Genomic DNA, 14,379 nt, shown 5'->3' with positions numbered 1-14,379 from the left:
ATGTCTCTCCCTCTTTGAGTTACAGCCTACCCAGGCACTCCACTGAATCACCTTATCTTTCTCGGTAACTACTCTGTTGTGCCTTACTCAGGGGCATTCATCTGAATGACACCGACCTCAAAATCTGAATTCCGGGCCTAAATCTTGAGCCGTGTGGCATTTTTCTTTATGTTCCAGATTTCAGAAAGACCACGGGAAAAGGAAGGATCACTGCCGAGCACACTTGTTCACAACTCATCTCGACCAACGCAACATCCTGTCCTTAGAATGACCTCAAAGTGAGCGTGCTAAAGGGAATAGCTCCCACAATGAGAATGGCCATGGAGTAAATAAAACAACAGAGAGTCAGGCAGGGGCCATATAGTCCAGACAGAAGTAGAATAAAACAAATTCATTATACTGTAAATTGCTTGCTCTATATTGCACTCTATTACCTGGAGTATGGAAGGATTGTTGGGATGCTGGAAGCCTCATCATTGTCAGACCTGCACAGATCACCCTGGGATGGGCAAGGTCCCAAAGAGCCAGCTTTAGTTTATCCATGATCCTGGAGGAAAGGAAATAATGAGACAGGGAACTGCAAACCTCTAGGAAATTCTAAATTCCACGTTAGCACATTCAAACACCTACCTTGATCCAAACTAGGTTAATTTACCCAGATGTTAATTCACACTTTTTCTTCTCCTTTCTCTCCACAAGATAACTCAAATGGCTTCTTCTTTGTGAGAGCTTTTCAGGAGGGCACTCTCTTGTCCATATTCTGATCACTCCCATTTCTGAACTCCTGGAGTACATTTCTATACATGTACTCAGCTCTCTAATGATCTTAATTATTTCATGTATGCTCATTTTATCTCTCAACCAGTCCATAAGCTTCCTGAAGGCAGATACCCCTTATACGTCTTTTAAGATCTTAATATCACCTTTTTTTTTTTTCACAAAACGCTTTCAGTTTTTGAAGTATTTTTACAGATTCGAAGAATTTTGACAGATTCTGTCTACCTCATTTTAACTTCACAAAAACTTTATAATATAGGCAGGCTTTTCTAATTTGAAAAAATGGCAATGTAATGAGCCTTGAGACCTTGGGGTCACCCTCTCTAGGCCTCAATTTCTTTATCTGCAAAACAAAGACGCTAGACTATCCTTGTTTTGCAGGGGGTGGACATTATTATTATTATTACTAATTATCTACTCCAGTAGATTCCTCTGCCATGTTGTCTTTCTCTCACCACAACACTGCTCTTTTTTACGTACTCAAGCAACTCAATGGTTGAAAACAGTTGGTTCTCAAAAATGTTCTCAAAAAATGTCTTTGATTGCTAATGAGTCCCTGAGTAATGAAGAAATGTTTATAGTTACAAGATGGTAAATATAAACGCTACAGCAAATCACTGATGGCTCAGTTTGCCACTTCTGTTGTATTTGATTTTCTTACTTTTCAATGAACTTAATCCAGTTTCTCTTCCCACATACCACTGAAAAGAAAAGACTTCGTTAAAATATGTACATATATATCCATATACATATTCACATATGTGTATAATAACCAAGCAAAACTAATTCCCATATTGTTGTTTTTCAGTCATTCTCTGTTGTATCTCATTCTTTGTGACCCCATTTGGGGTTGTCTTGGTAGAGGTACTGTAGTGGTTTGCTATTTCCTTCTCTGGCTCTTTTTATAGGTGAGTAAACTGAGGCAAACAGGGTTAAGTGACTTACCAGGGTCAAACAGCTAATAAGTGTCTGAGACTAGATTTGAACCCAGGAAGATGAGTTTTCCTGACTCCAGGCCCATTTGCTATGCCACCTAGCTGCCCCCAATTTCCATATTGGACATGTCCAAAAATATGTCTCAGTCTGCACCCTCAATCTTTCACTTCTCCAGCAGAAGGTTGGTAGCATATGTACTGATGAATCCTCCAGCATCATGATCAGTCACCACATTGATCAGAGTTCTGGGTCTCAGTTTCCTTATCTATAAATTAAGCAATGTTGGATTAAATTATTAAATTAGAGAAACATGATTTATTGAATCCTCTACCATGTGCAAGGCCCCGTGTCCAGTTCTGGGACTATAAAGATGAAGAGACAACCCAGTTCTTGCGTCTAGGAAGCTTGCAGCTTATCTTTTTATAGTAATATAAGTAGAAGAGCATATTTTGCAGTTTAACTTGTGAAATGAACAAAAGATATAGGAGACATATTTGAAGAAAATATGACAAGAAAAAGATAATTTGGGGCAAAGAGGAAAGATTCATGGAGGAAGTAGCTTCTGGGTTGAATAAACACTGAAATGATGGGCAACTAGCTGGTTTAGCAGATAGAGTAGTGGACTTTGGTTCAAGAAGACCTGAGTCCCAATGAGCAGCGTGACCCTAGGCAAATCAATCTTTCTTCATTCCAGTTTTGTTTTTTTCTGTTTAAAATGAGGATAATAAAATAGCCCCCACCTCATGAAAGTGTTGTGTGGATCAAATAAGATAATGTATGTATAGAGCTTTGCAAGCCTTGGAGCACTATGTAAATGCTAGATATTTATTATTATTATTATTATTATTATTATTATTATTATTATTACCCCTATTAAGAGAAAGGTGAAGATTCTTTGCTATCTGGTATTTCTGCCCTCCCCACCTCACTGGGACTAAAATGAGATAGAAGACTGTGCTTTGAAAAGTTCCAACGTCCCAGTTGTCTGAGAGATTATTCTGTGATATTCATTAATCGTGTCTTCTGGAGTCCCAGTAGGATACACCATGCAGAACCCCAATACCACAGCTCAAGCAGAAGAGACAGCTGCAAGCCCCCCTGTGAAATGGATAACTCATGACTCTTCACTCTGCCAGTTAGAAAAAAAGATGGTGACAAATGGAAAGGGGCGGAACCTGCACTAAAGGATAGACTACAGCAGAAGAGAACCAAGCCTCCTGGGACCCTCTGTCACCTGCTAGACAGGAAACTTATTTGGGCTAGGCTACCTTAGCACAAAAAGCCACAAGGAGAAGACAATGAATTTGACAGAGAAGGTGATGTAATAGGCCTCTGGGTGCAAAAAGTGGACAGTGAAAGCACACGGTTAGCAAAGCAAGATATGTAGAGAGGAGGGCTTTGAGCAATTTTGGAGAGGTTGGTTTGGAAACTGTGAATGCACACAGCCCAGTCTAGGCAGTCAAGAAAGAGCTTGATCTTTGAAATGGGGAGCTCCGTGGTAGCCTCAGTGGACCTTAGAAACAGGAATTCCTTGAGCAAATCACTTAAATTCTCTGGGCTTTAATTTCCTCACTTGTGAAAAAAGGGACAATAATACCTACCTGAGGGATACAGTGAGATAGTAGATAGAATTAACCTCAGCATCAAAAAAAAAGCTTGAAAAAAAAAGAAAAAGTATATGTCCTCTGACATGTACTGATTATATGACCCTGGGCCAGTTATCTAACCTCTCAGAGCCTTCAGGCAACTCTCTTAAGGTTAATTATTTTTAACTTAAGAGATTTAAAATATTTGATAATTGTGTTTCAAGATGATCAGTTTTCTTTGACATCCTATGTATTTTATTTTATATATTTGGTTATTATCAAAGGGGTTCATAAGTTTTACCAGATAATGCCAAAAGAGTCTATAACACCACAAAGATGAAGACTTCCTTGTAGAAGGTGTACCGACTGTCTTTTCTGGGTAGATTGTAAGCTCTTTGAAGGCAGAGACTTCTATTTCCATCCCCAGTCACTAGCCTATAGTGGCAATAAGCTTAATAAAATGCTTATTGATTAATTGATTGAGTCTAAATGAGGGATAGCAGCAGTAGGGTCTAATAGCTCCCTGGCCAATTTTTCTATCTCTTTGACTACTACCTGTATCTGTGGGACAGGATGCATACCCTTCTTTCTCCTTTCATAGGGTAATATTGTACATTACCTTGTTTGGTGAGGCCTTATAAACTGGGGGTCTGCTTAGCTCGAGAAGGGAAGGGAGGGTGATGGAGAAGAGCTCAGTGACAGAGGTCAGCCCTAGTCATAAATTTTATGAAAGGTTTGCTGGGAAACCACATTAAGAAGGCCCAGCAGTCGATACATCAGCATGGCGGAGCTGCGATTCCCCGGCCTCCATAGCTGAATGATTTGTAACGTACTTGTGTTTTCATGGCTATCATTTCGAGCCCTGTCACTTGTTTGTGTGGCAGATACTTGAGCTGCTTCAAAATCACCTGGCTGCCCTGCTATTAAATTCCTCCCCCCGCCCTTTCCCCCAAACATGCTTCCATCCTCCGGTGTACCCTGGGAAATGTATGCATGCGGTGGGGGTGGGGATGGAGAATGACTGGAGAGGGCTCTTGGACATTGCTTATGTCGACATTTGCTTTCCTGCTGCCTAGGCAGATCTGAGGCACAGCCATTCTCAATGTTGGCTCAGGAGGGGGATTTATCTCTGGTTCATGTCTACACTCCACTAGTTCAGCCTTATTCCTATTGGATATTCTAAATTCTAGGATGGAAAAAGGATGAAAACCTCAATGGTCGTCACTTTCATATCTTCTACCCTAGAGAACACATAGAGACTCAGAAAAAGGTCACTTTCCACTTATTAGCATGGCATCAAAAATTAACATACTTCAACATGGGAGGCATCATGGTACAATGGTAAGAGCATTGACTGTGGAGTCAGAGAAACTGGGTCCAAATTCCCACTCTAACGCTTATTATCTCTCTGGTCTTGTGCTTAATGTCTCTTGTCTTCACCTGTTTCTCACCTATCAAATCAAGGACTAGGCAGCTTTTGAAGTCCTTGCCCTTTCTAGACCTATGACCCACTCTACCCTTTGGTTCTCACAAAAAATATTTCATGACGACTATGATTCCCATTTCACATAGAAGAAACAGTCTCAGAGGTCAAATAAATGATTCAGGACAACAACTTAGGGACAAAACTGGGACAAAATCCAAATCTTCTTCCTCTTCATTCAGAGTTTTTGTCAACATAGACCCTATCCCTCAGAGAAGGCATCTCAAAACAGTGTGGGATAATTAAAGAATTCTTTAGTTGGAGTCAGAAAGACTGACTTAAAATTCTCTGTCTGACAGATTCTTCCTAGAGTTTCATGAACACAGGCAAATTACTTAAGGTTTTCGAGCCTTAGTCTCCTGATCTGTAAAATGGGTATAATAATATCTACTTAATCTTATAAGGATTCTGTGAGGATACACTGAGAGAATGTAGGTATAGGGATTTGTAAACCTTAATCTGCTAGGTTAATTTCCCGCTGTTGCTATTAAGGGTAGACTTAATATCTAGGGTAGGGATTCTTGAGCTTTCTTTTATTTTGTTTTTTTTTTTTCATCATGGACCTCTTTGGTGGTCTAGTGAGGCCTATGTACCCCTTTTCAGAATAATTTTTATGAATGCATAAAATAAAATAAATGGGATCACAGAGGAAGGAAATTATACTTAAACACAGTTACTAAAATAGATATTTTTAAGTGTGTGAACCCCAAGAGAAGAGCCCTTGATCTATGGACTACCCAGTCAGTCCATAAGGGTTTAATGAATCCCAAAGAGAGAGCAAATACCAAATATTTCTGGACTGGGTCCTATCTCTATGAATAGAAATTGTCTGTCAAAAACAAATATGATCATAAAAAACTTCCCTCAAATGAACAATAATGTTTGTCTTGCTTTGAATTTCAATGAGAAATATGAACAAGAATCTTATAGCTGCAAGGGATCTTACTGATCATGCCATTTGACGCCTTCATTTTACAGATGAGGAAATTGACACCCAGAGAAGGAACATGAAGATCCTTAGGTCAAACAGCTAGGGGAGGGTTTCCTTGCCCCCAAGTCTAGTGTTGTTTACAGTTGGTCTGTTTAAAGAAACTGTCTGTTGGTCTATATTGATTTATGCCAGAAACAAAAATAACTACTCCCTAAAATGTAAATTATATGGTTTAACCTAGAAAGCAGTTTCCTCAGAACATTTCTATGATATGGGCACTAAATTTGGAATCTGAGGACCTAGATTTAAATCCTAATTTTTAATAAAATCTGTATGACCTTTTGCAAATCATTGCCTTCATTTCTCCACCTGAAAAATGGGGAGAGGAGGTAAAAAATTACAGAACATTCTTGAAATGGAATATTATTACACCATAAGAAATAATGACTGTGAAGAATTCAGAAAAACAGGAGAAAAATTACATGAATTGATGCAGAATAAAGAAAATAATTTGTATGATGACTATAGCAAATGGAAATGGAAAAACAAACAAACCAAAAACTCTGAACTAAACACTCTGTAAGGATAATAACCAAGAAGTTAGGCCCTGGAGAAGTGTTGGAGAAATATTCTTCCTGCACTTCTTTAAAGAGATGAGGGCCTATGGATATGGAATATTTTGTTGTTTGTCCTTCCTTCTCAAAGAGGAAAGTGATGCCATGACTTGCAAGTGGGTTGGATTTAAGTGACGGAAAGCTGTGCACAGGCACCAGCCTCACTTTCTCCTCAGGAACCATCCAGGCCCAGTAGTAAGATATAGGTCAAAATGACTAGAAATGGCCCCTGATGTAGTGGGAGACCTTGGCCTTTTTAAGCTAAGGTCTTTTCCAGGTCTCAGTTTGACTGAGGCAACACTCATTCAGTGATTAAGGTTAGGTAAGAAGCAAGGCAAAGAAGGGCCTCTTCTCCCTAGTAAAAAAAATAATCAATCTGGGAGGGAAGATCCTCAGAGTTTCTCATAGAATATTACATACAGTGTCAGATGGGGGTGACATGATGGTTATTTTTTTTATTTTTAAGAATTATTTGTTAAAAAATAAAAATTCTTTTTTACAAGGAATGACTTATGGGTAAAAGAGTGGAAAGGTAAAATTTTGAAATGAAGATGATAAGAAACATATGGGTATACATATATATATATACACACACAAACACACACACACACGTACATTTAAATGTGGCAATTGAAGTGGATAACCTAGCTCTAGTTTCTATGTCTCTTGGATCTTAATTGAGTAGCGCAAGAAATATCATCTCCATTTACAGATGAGGAAACTGATACCCAAGGAATTAAGAGATTGATCCATAAGGTATGTGTCAGAAGCAAAAGACAAAGACAAATTTTAAGACTCCACCAACAGTGTTCATTTCTCTATAACTCGCTGGTCCACCATAAGATTGTCAGCTCTTGAACCACCTGGAAGGCTCTCCTAGAACTTTCATCAAGAACCAACAATATACAGAATTAGCTCTGGTACTTAGGCAGTTATATCTGAGAATATCCAAGGACACTATCTGCAAGGGACTTCCAGAATACTAACCATTGGACAATGTTAGCAGAACCACATTTGCCTGGATTATAAATAGGCATTGGACTGTACACAGTGCATAGATTGTGAATTGATTAATTTTAAAGTCACATGAAGATCTACACAATCTTCCACAGTGTATCCTGGCAGGTACATCTTCTGAGAAAGAAGATAAAAAAATCTCTCCTCAAGGATGGTTGTTATCCTTAAAAGTGATTTTGCAAGAAACAGTTCAAACTCGGCCAATTTGTTCATTGGCATTTTGGAACCACGTCACAAGCAATTGGGGTGGGGGGGAATCCCATTCAAGTCCCTTGGGACCAACTGTATCTATCCACTATATTTGGCACTCAATTTGGCTTCCCGTCAACATTGCTATTTGGACTGATATCTCACCATGGAAAGTCACCAACCTATATTAGCAGAAAGAAAATAAACATCAGCTCTGGATAGCTCCAAAAGTATTTTTAAAAAATCCTTTTGATACAGCAGAACAAAAAAAAAATCTTCCCAACCCTCAAGAACTTTTCAGTTGTATTCTGGGTTCCCTGGTGGCACTGAGGAAAAACTGAACTTATATTTTTAATACCTTCCCATTCATTCTTTGAGATGGTTCTATTAACAAGGAAACATGTGTAAGGTAAGAAATCTCATTCAGTACAAGGTTTTACATTTCTAAGAAGAACTGAACACAAATGTTCAATAATAGATACAATAATAACCAGTATTTGTATACAGATTTAAGGTTTTCAAGGTATTTTATAAATCTTATCTCATTTGAGTCTCACAATAACTCTGGGAGGTGGGTGATAATATTATCCCCATTTTATAGATAAGGAAACTGAGACACAAAGAAGTTGTCTAGGGTCACACAGAAAATGTGAGTCCGAGACAGAATTCAAATTCAGATCTTCTTGTCTCCACATCCCATCCTCTAGTTTTACTACCTGCCTGGAGTTGGAAATTCAAAACATTAAAGAGGGTCTCTGCTTCACTGAGTACCCACTTCTCTGCTTTCCCAGCATGCCTTCTCCTTTCAGTCCTTCTCACACCATCAACTACCCTATGATTTGTACAGCTACTTTTCAGCATATCACCACACTGTAATCAATAACTGCACTGCACATATGAAGTGATATCTTACAGGATGTCAATATTAGCCTTTCTAGCAAGCATCTTTCATGATTTATCCATCAATAGCACTATTGGGCATGTTTTATATGCAGTATGCACTTATTTCACCAAGCAGGAAAAAATGACATTTCTGAGCCAGCCACCTTTAGCCAGGACAATCTTCCTTCTGCAATCAGAAAGGGTTCTTCTTGGACAACATTTGCACAGAATTGTGTACGTTCTTTGGTTATTTAACCCAAGCACGTTGGGTTCTCTTGTATAACACAGATCATTTTATATTTCTAATATATCCTAAAAGCTCTCACTTCAGAGCTAGTCATAGAGCTGATTAACTTGCTGTTGTTCCAAAGGATCCTTAATTTTCACCCATAGATCTCACATTCTATTGCTTATTTCTAAGCACGATTATTTTCCTTTAGCCTTGCAAATGGTCCACTTGTTCTTACTTTATGTCAGCTAGTTTTATGGTTTCTGATTTCATTCATTTTTGTCAATGGAGGAAAGATTTCATTAAAAATATCAGTGAACAGATTTTTATTGTTGTTGTTACTGTTATTTTTTTCCTTTGCAAGATTTCCTAAAAGTATCTCAAATTATGAACCACATATCTTTGCCATGACTTAAAATCATAACCAAAGAACAATGAAGAGGACACAAGCAAGCCGAAACAATGAAGGAGGTATTCATATTGAAGAGAGAGCAGATTGATTGGAATATAGAATAATAATAACTGCAGCTGTCATTTATATCAGAGTGGATAGGTAGAACAATGAATAGAGTGCCAGATCTGGAGTCAGGAGAAGCTAAATTCAAATTCAGCCTCAGGCACTTCCTAGCTGTGTGACCCTGGGCAAGTCACTTCACCCTCTTTGCCTCAGTTTCCTTGTCTATAAAATGAGCCAGAGAAGTAAATGGCAAACCACTCCAGTGTCTTTATCAAGAAAACCCTAAATGGACTGACAAAGATTTGGACACAACTGCAAATGACTAAAATAGCAAGACAAAAGCAATTATATGATGCCTTAAGGTTTGCAAATGTTTTCCATGTGATTGTGAAGCGGGTAATATTATTAATCCCATTTTATAATTGAGGAAACTGAGGTTGAGAGAGTTTAAACAATTTCCTCAGGGTTAATCAATCAATAAACAATTATTAAGTACCTAATATGTGCACTTTATTAAGTACCTACTATGTGCACTGTCCAAAAGCACTGGGCTACAAGAAAAAGAAACAAAAGACAGTCCCAGCCTTCAAGGAGCTTATAGTCCAGTGGGGGAGACACACACATGAGTACATATATGTATGTACTCCATTTATGAATGCATATATACATAGATCTCCCTCAAATACGTATACATACAACCTTAGAGGTTATGTGTATCTATATCTATACCTAACCTCTAATGTTCATATTTTAATTAGCTAGCTCTGATCCCAAGGAAGGAGGATGTTTTTGTTTGATTCCTTTAACCATCCCTTCTGTGTCAAACAGGAGTGAGACAAGATGATTTAGTGGAACGAACACTGAATTTAGAGTCAGAGGACATTAGTTAAAATGCTAGCTCTTCTACTTATTACCTTATTTCCTTGGGGAAATCCTTTAAGCTCTCTGGCCTCAGTTTCCTTATTTGCTAAATGAGGAAAGTGGGATAGATGATCTCTAAGGCCATTCTAGTTCTAAAGCCAGTGCCTTGATTTTACAGATATGGAAACTGAGGTCCACAGAACGAAAGGTCAAGGAGTTGTGTTAACTGTGGGGTAAATGTAGTGCCAGACCTGTGATTCCAAACCAAGTCACCAATAGAACGTGCCTTTGGGGAGTATAGAATGAGACAAAGGAAGTGGGTGCTGTCAGGTGCATAACTACTTCTAATGGAATGCAGCTGGGGCTACTCTTCTCCCTTCCAGGGCTCCCTGTGTGCACAGCCATTCTTTAGATCAGAGCACACTCTGCCTTGGACAGTTCTAGAGGTGCACTGACCAGCTCGGATTCCCCAGCCTTCTTGTTTTCAATATGCCTTATCAGTTGCAAAAAGCTCCTGCCAAGAAAGCATTTCCAGGTGATGGACAGCCCTGGTTACAAGGTCTAGGATCCCAGCTTATCTTGCATTAGTTAAATTGTAAATTGATGTCTTCCTGAAGGTATTTTTGAAGGCTTCTTAGGGCCTTTGCTTCAGCTTAGGAAATGCCCTTGTCTTATCACAAGCATCTTTGAAAGATATCTTCTAGGTGGATTATTGGCTAGGAATGCAGCCATAGGTAGTTAATCTCCTCCATTTACAGGGATTCTTGTTAGTTTCCATCAAGAACACGCCACTTCTCAATCTTTTCCTCAGACCCCTAATTTCTATCATATTTTGGTCCTGTGGCATACATATATCTCTCTTTCTTTTTTCCCTCCCTCCTTCCCTCCTTTCTCCCTTCCCTTTCCCCTTCCCTTTCCCCTTCCTTTTCCCCTTCCCTTCCTTCCTTCCTTCCTTCCTTCCTTCCTTCCTTCCTTCCTTCCTTCCTTCCTTCCTTCCTTCCTTCCTCTTTCTTTCTTTCTCTTTCTTCCTTCCTCTTTCTTTCTTTCTCTCTCTCTCTTTCTCTCTCTCTTCTTTCTTTCTTTCTTTCTTTCTTTCTTTCTTTCTTTCTTTCTTTCTTTCTTTCTTTCTTTCTTTCTTTCTTTCTTTCTTTCTTTCTTCCTTTCCTTCCTTCCTTCCTTCCTTCCTTCCTTCCTTCCTTCCTTCCTTCCTTCCTTCCTTCCTTCCTTCCTTCCTTCCTTCCTTCCTCATGAATAGCCTTTGTACTTACAAACTAGGCAACATAGATTGACCTAGTATTTTTAAAAAAAGGAAATGAAATTAAACGAATTTACTTTATTAATGGTGACGTCCTCAATTATTATCATTTGAATATTCCCCCCCATCACTGAGTATTCACAGCACGATGGGGTACATAGTCCTGTCTTTAGTGGCTGAGACAGGGTTAGTGATCTAACTTGGATGTAATATGCATTCATCTGCTCCCTACAGCTATCTCTTTCTGGGATTATAAAGTACATAATACTGTAAACTCTTACTTCTTTCTTTAAAAATTGTTGTCACATGTCAATAGCAGAGTCATATCCAAATCATATATTATTCCCTCCAAGAGGCCGGGAGATGACATTGCCACATTGTCCATCCCACCTAAAAGACAAGGACTAATCATGGCACCATCCTCAAGGCTGGGGAGATTTCCCTGGAGAGCCCATCATTCTCTGGCACATCATAGTTTTTCTGGTTCTAGAACAACCTGCTAGCTCTTGTAAAACCAGCATGCTCCTTCCTGGGGCCCTGGAAGATTAAGGAATGAACTCACCAGCGAAGCAGGGTCAAGGTTTTAGAAGGTTTTTAGAAGGTTCGTGTTTATAGAAGGTTCTTCAGTTTTGGAAGATTCATGTTTTAGAAGGTTCTTCAGATTTCCATCAAAAAAGGCAAATTTCATATGCCCTCAAGAGGCCTCCCATTAATCAGTTAATCAATAAATTAATAACAATAGCTTTTATACAGTACTTTAAGATTTCCAAGGCTCTTTGCAAAATCCTATTTGAACCTCACAGCATTCCTTTGAATGTGGTAACAATAATCATTATTGTCATATTTTAAGAAACTCATTTTAACAATAATTTAATTATCATTAAGTTGTAGCTCCATATTGTTTGTGATATTTGTCCATATTGTCTGTTATATGGACCAAAGGGCTTGGTGACCTATGACATACATGCTAAAACTGGCCCTCAGAGGGGCTGGTGCCCCTCCTGCTGCTCTCACCTCCCATTGCTGCATGGTCAACACCCACATCCCTCCCACTCCTCAGTATGCTGGAAAGGAAGTGATTGCAACCTTAGCTCTCCACATTTGAAAAGCTGCCCACCCCTGCTTTAGGGAGAATTAGGGTCGGTTTAAAGAGGAGGCACAGGAGTTTCCTGGTGTATATAGATACAATATACCCCTGTGACCACTACACAGACTCTCTACCCTCCTAGCTCTAAATCTGTGGTCCTGTGACCCTATGTCCGGTTGACATGGAAACCAAGCAGAGATGTTCTGACACTCTGATGGGGAACTGTGACCTCCTGTGGATGCCTACTTTTTCATACCTATTGGATCTGACCTTTTCCCTCTCTTGTTCTTTTCATTTGAACACTAAAGGAGAACTGAGACCCTTCCTTAGAGCTGGAGTTAGTTTCTTTCACAGCAGAGAGTTAGCTATCATAGTGCCTGGATGAGTAGAATAAAATCAACTCTCAAACAAAAAAGTGCGTGGGGGCAGGAGGTTATGGGGTGTGCGGATGGGGGACACAGAAGGCTGGCAAAGATCTCACCTGGGGAGAGGGGTCTTCTGGTAACTCCCTATTTGACAAGCTAGGTGGCACCACAGTGCACAGAGTGCTGGATCAGCAGTCAGAAGACCTGAGTTCAAACTTGACTTCACAGGTTTACGCTTATTAGTTGTGTGACCCTGGACAAGTCACTTAATCTGTATCTGCCTGAAACTCATGGGTGGGGGGGGAGGGGTTCCTACCCTACTGTGTGAAGACTTTCCCCCATAAAATATACAGATGAGAATAATTTATTCCGATTGCCATGAAGGCTCTGTGGATCCTTAGTGCTTGGCCAGACACTGAAGACACCAAAGGCATCCAGTGTGTCCAGAATCATTGCTAGCTTTCTCAATGTTTGTCTTGGTACTGGATGTCCATGACTCTGGAAGAGAAAGTGAGGCTGATGACTTTGAGCAACTCTGCCTCACTTAAATCCAATTCACACAGGAGTGTCAAGACATCATATCATGATGTCATTGGTCCTCTTAAAAAAGGAAGGACAAAAACCACAAAGGAAGCTCTCTCATTCCTTTCTAAGTTTTGTTTGTTCCAATTCCATTCTATTGGACCACAGACGCTCTAAGAAAGGACAGTCACAGTAGGTGTTGGGGTAGGGGCTGAGGGAGATGGGCAATGCAGTCAGGAGTGGGCTGAAAGGCAAGTGGGCACAATAAGCTTCCACCAAGAGACAGTCAAGGAGCCCAGCTTCAAGTCAAGCAGCAGGGGCACTGACAAGGAGGCTGCTGCAAGCAGCCATCGTGTCTAAGAGTCTCATCCCTGGACAAAAATGGCTCAGGAGGTTGGGAGGCAGGAGTAACAGGGTCCTCTGCAGGGATATAACCTGCCCAAATCCCCTCTGGCCCTTCAGCAGCCTGGAGGAATGGAGCCTCAAGCCCCTTCTCAGTCTCTCCAGCCGCCAATAAATGCAGAGGACTCCATGATATTTGAATTATGAGGAACTTGAAGGCAGAATGACTGAAATCTGAGGGAGTTTCTTCTCTCTAACCACATTCTCAAGCTCACACCTTTGAGTTACAGCAGAGAGAGCCAGAATTGATGACAAAATGCTCTTAAACTATCTTACTGACAATTTATAGAGATGAAGAGATTGCCAAGAAAGACCTCCGTCAAGGTTGGGGGGCAAGGTGGGGGAGATTGCTTTCTGAAGTACAGTCTTTCTGAGTTAATAACTGTAGGGGAGCCCTGGCCTCTGATGGCAGCTCCTTAGAGGGTTTTGCATTGTGAGTGACTGAAATGATTTAGAACCAGAGTGCTGACAGCAAGGAAAAGTCCTTCTGGGGGAGCAAGCACTTCACCCCCACCCCCTCGCCTTTTTAAAATCTGCCAGCCATGCAGGTCTCCATAAGAGGAAGTTAATAGTGAAGCAGAAAACATTGTAGCATGAAGAAACAGAGTAATCATTCAAATTCCAAAATAGGAAAGATCAGTTCAGTTCCCTCTCCTTCCCTCCCTCCCTCCTCTCCTTCCCTCCATTTCTTCCTCCCTCCCTCCCTCCGTCCCTCCCTTCCTTCCTTCCTTCCTTCCTTCCTTCCTTCCTTCCTTCCTTCCTTCCTTCCTTCCTTCCTTCCTTCCT

The 14,379-nt window shown here is 40.1% G+C and overlaps 1 long non-coding RNA gene across 1 annotated transcript in view; it reads right to left on the bottom strand.

Moving 5' to 3' along the window:
* Window positions 1-417: 417 nt before the first annotated feature.
* The window catches only part of LOC138146473 (uncharacterized), a 103,152-nt gene continuing 89,190 nt past the window's right edge, over window positions 418-14,379 (bottom strand). The window contains exon 3 of the long non-coding RNA XR_011164489.1: window positions 418-547. This is a non-coding gene — a long non-coding RNA (uncharacterized lncRNA). The remainder of the gene's footprint in view (window positions 548-14,379) is intronic.

The sequence above is a fragment of the Petaurus breviceps genome, unplaced genomic scaffold (assembly GCF_028583685.1).
Source record: "Petaurus breviceps papuanus isolate PSGF00001 unplaced genomic scaffold, PetGlider_PUasm1.0 90762, whole genome shotgun sequence".
In the NCBI taxonomy this organism is placed as follows: domain Eukaryota; kingdom Metazoa; phylum Chordata; class Mammalia; order Diprotodontia; family Petauridae; genus Petaurus; species Petaurus breviceps.
Note: the sequence above shows the minus strand (reverse complement) of the source record. Positions and strands in the feature narration are given on the sequence as shown.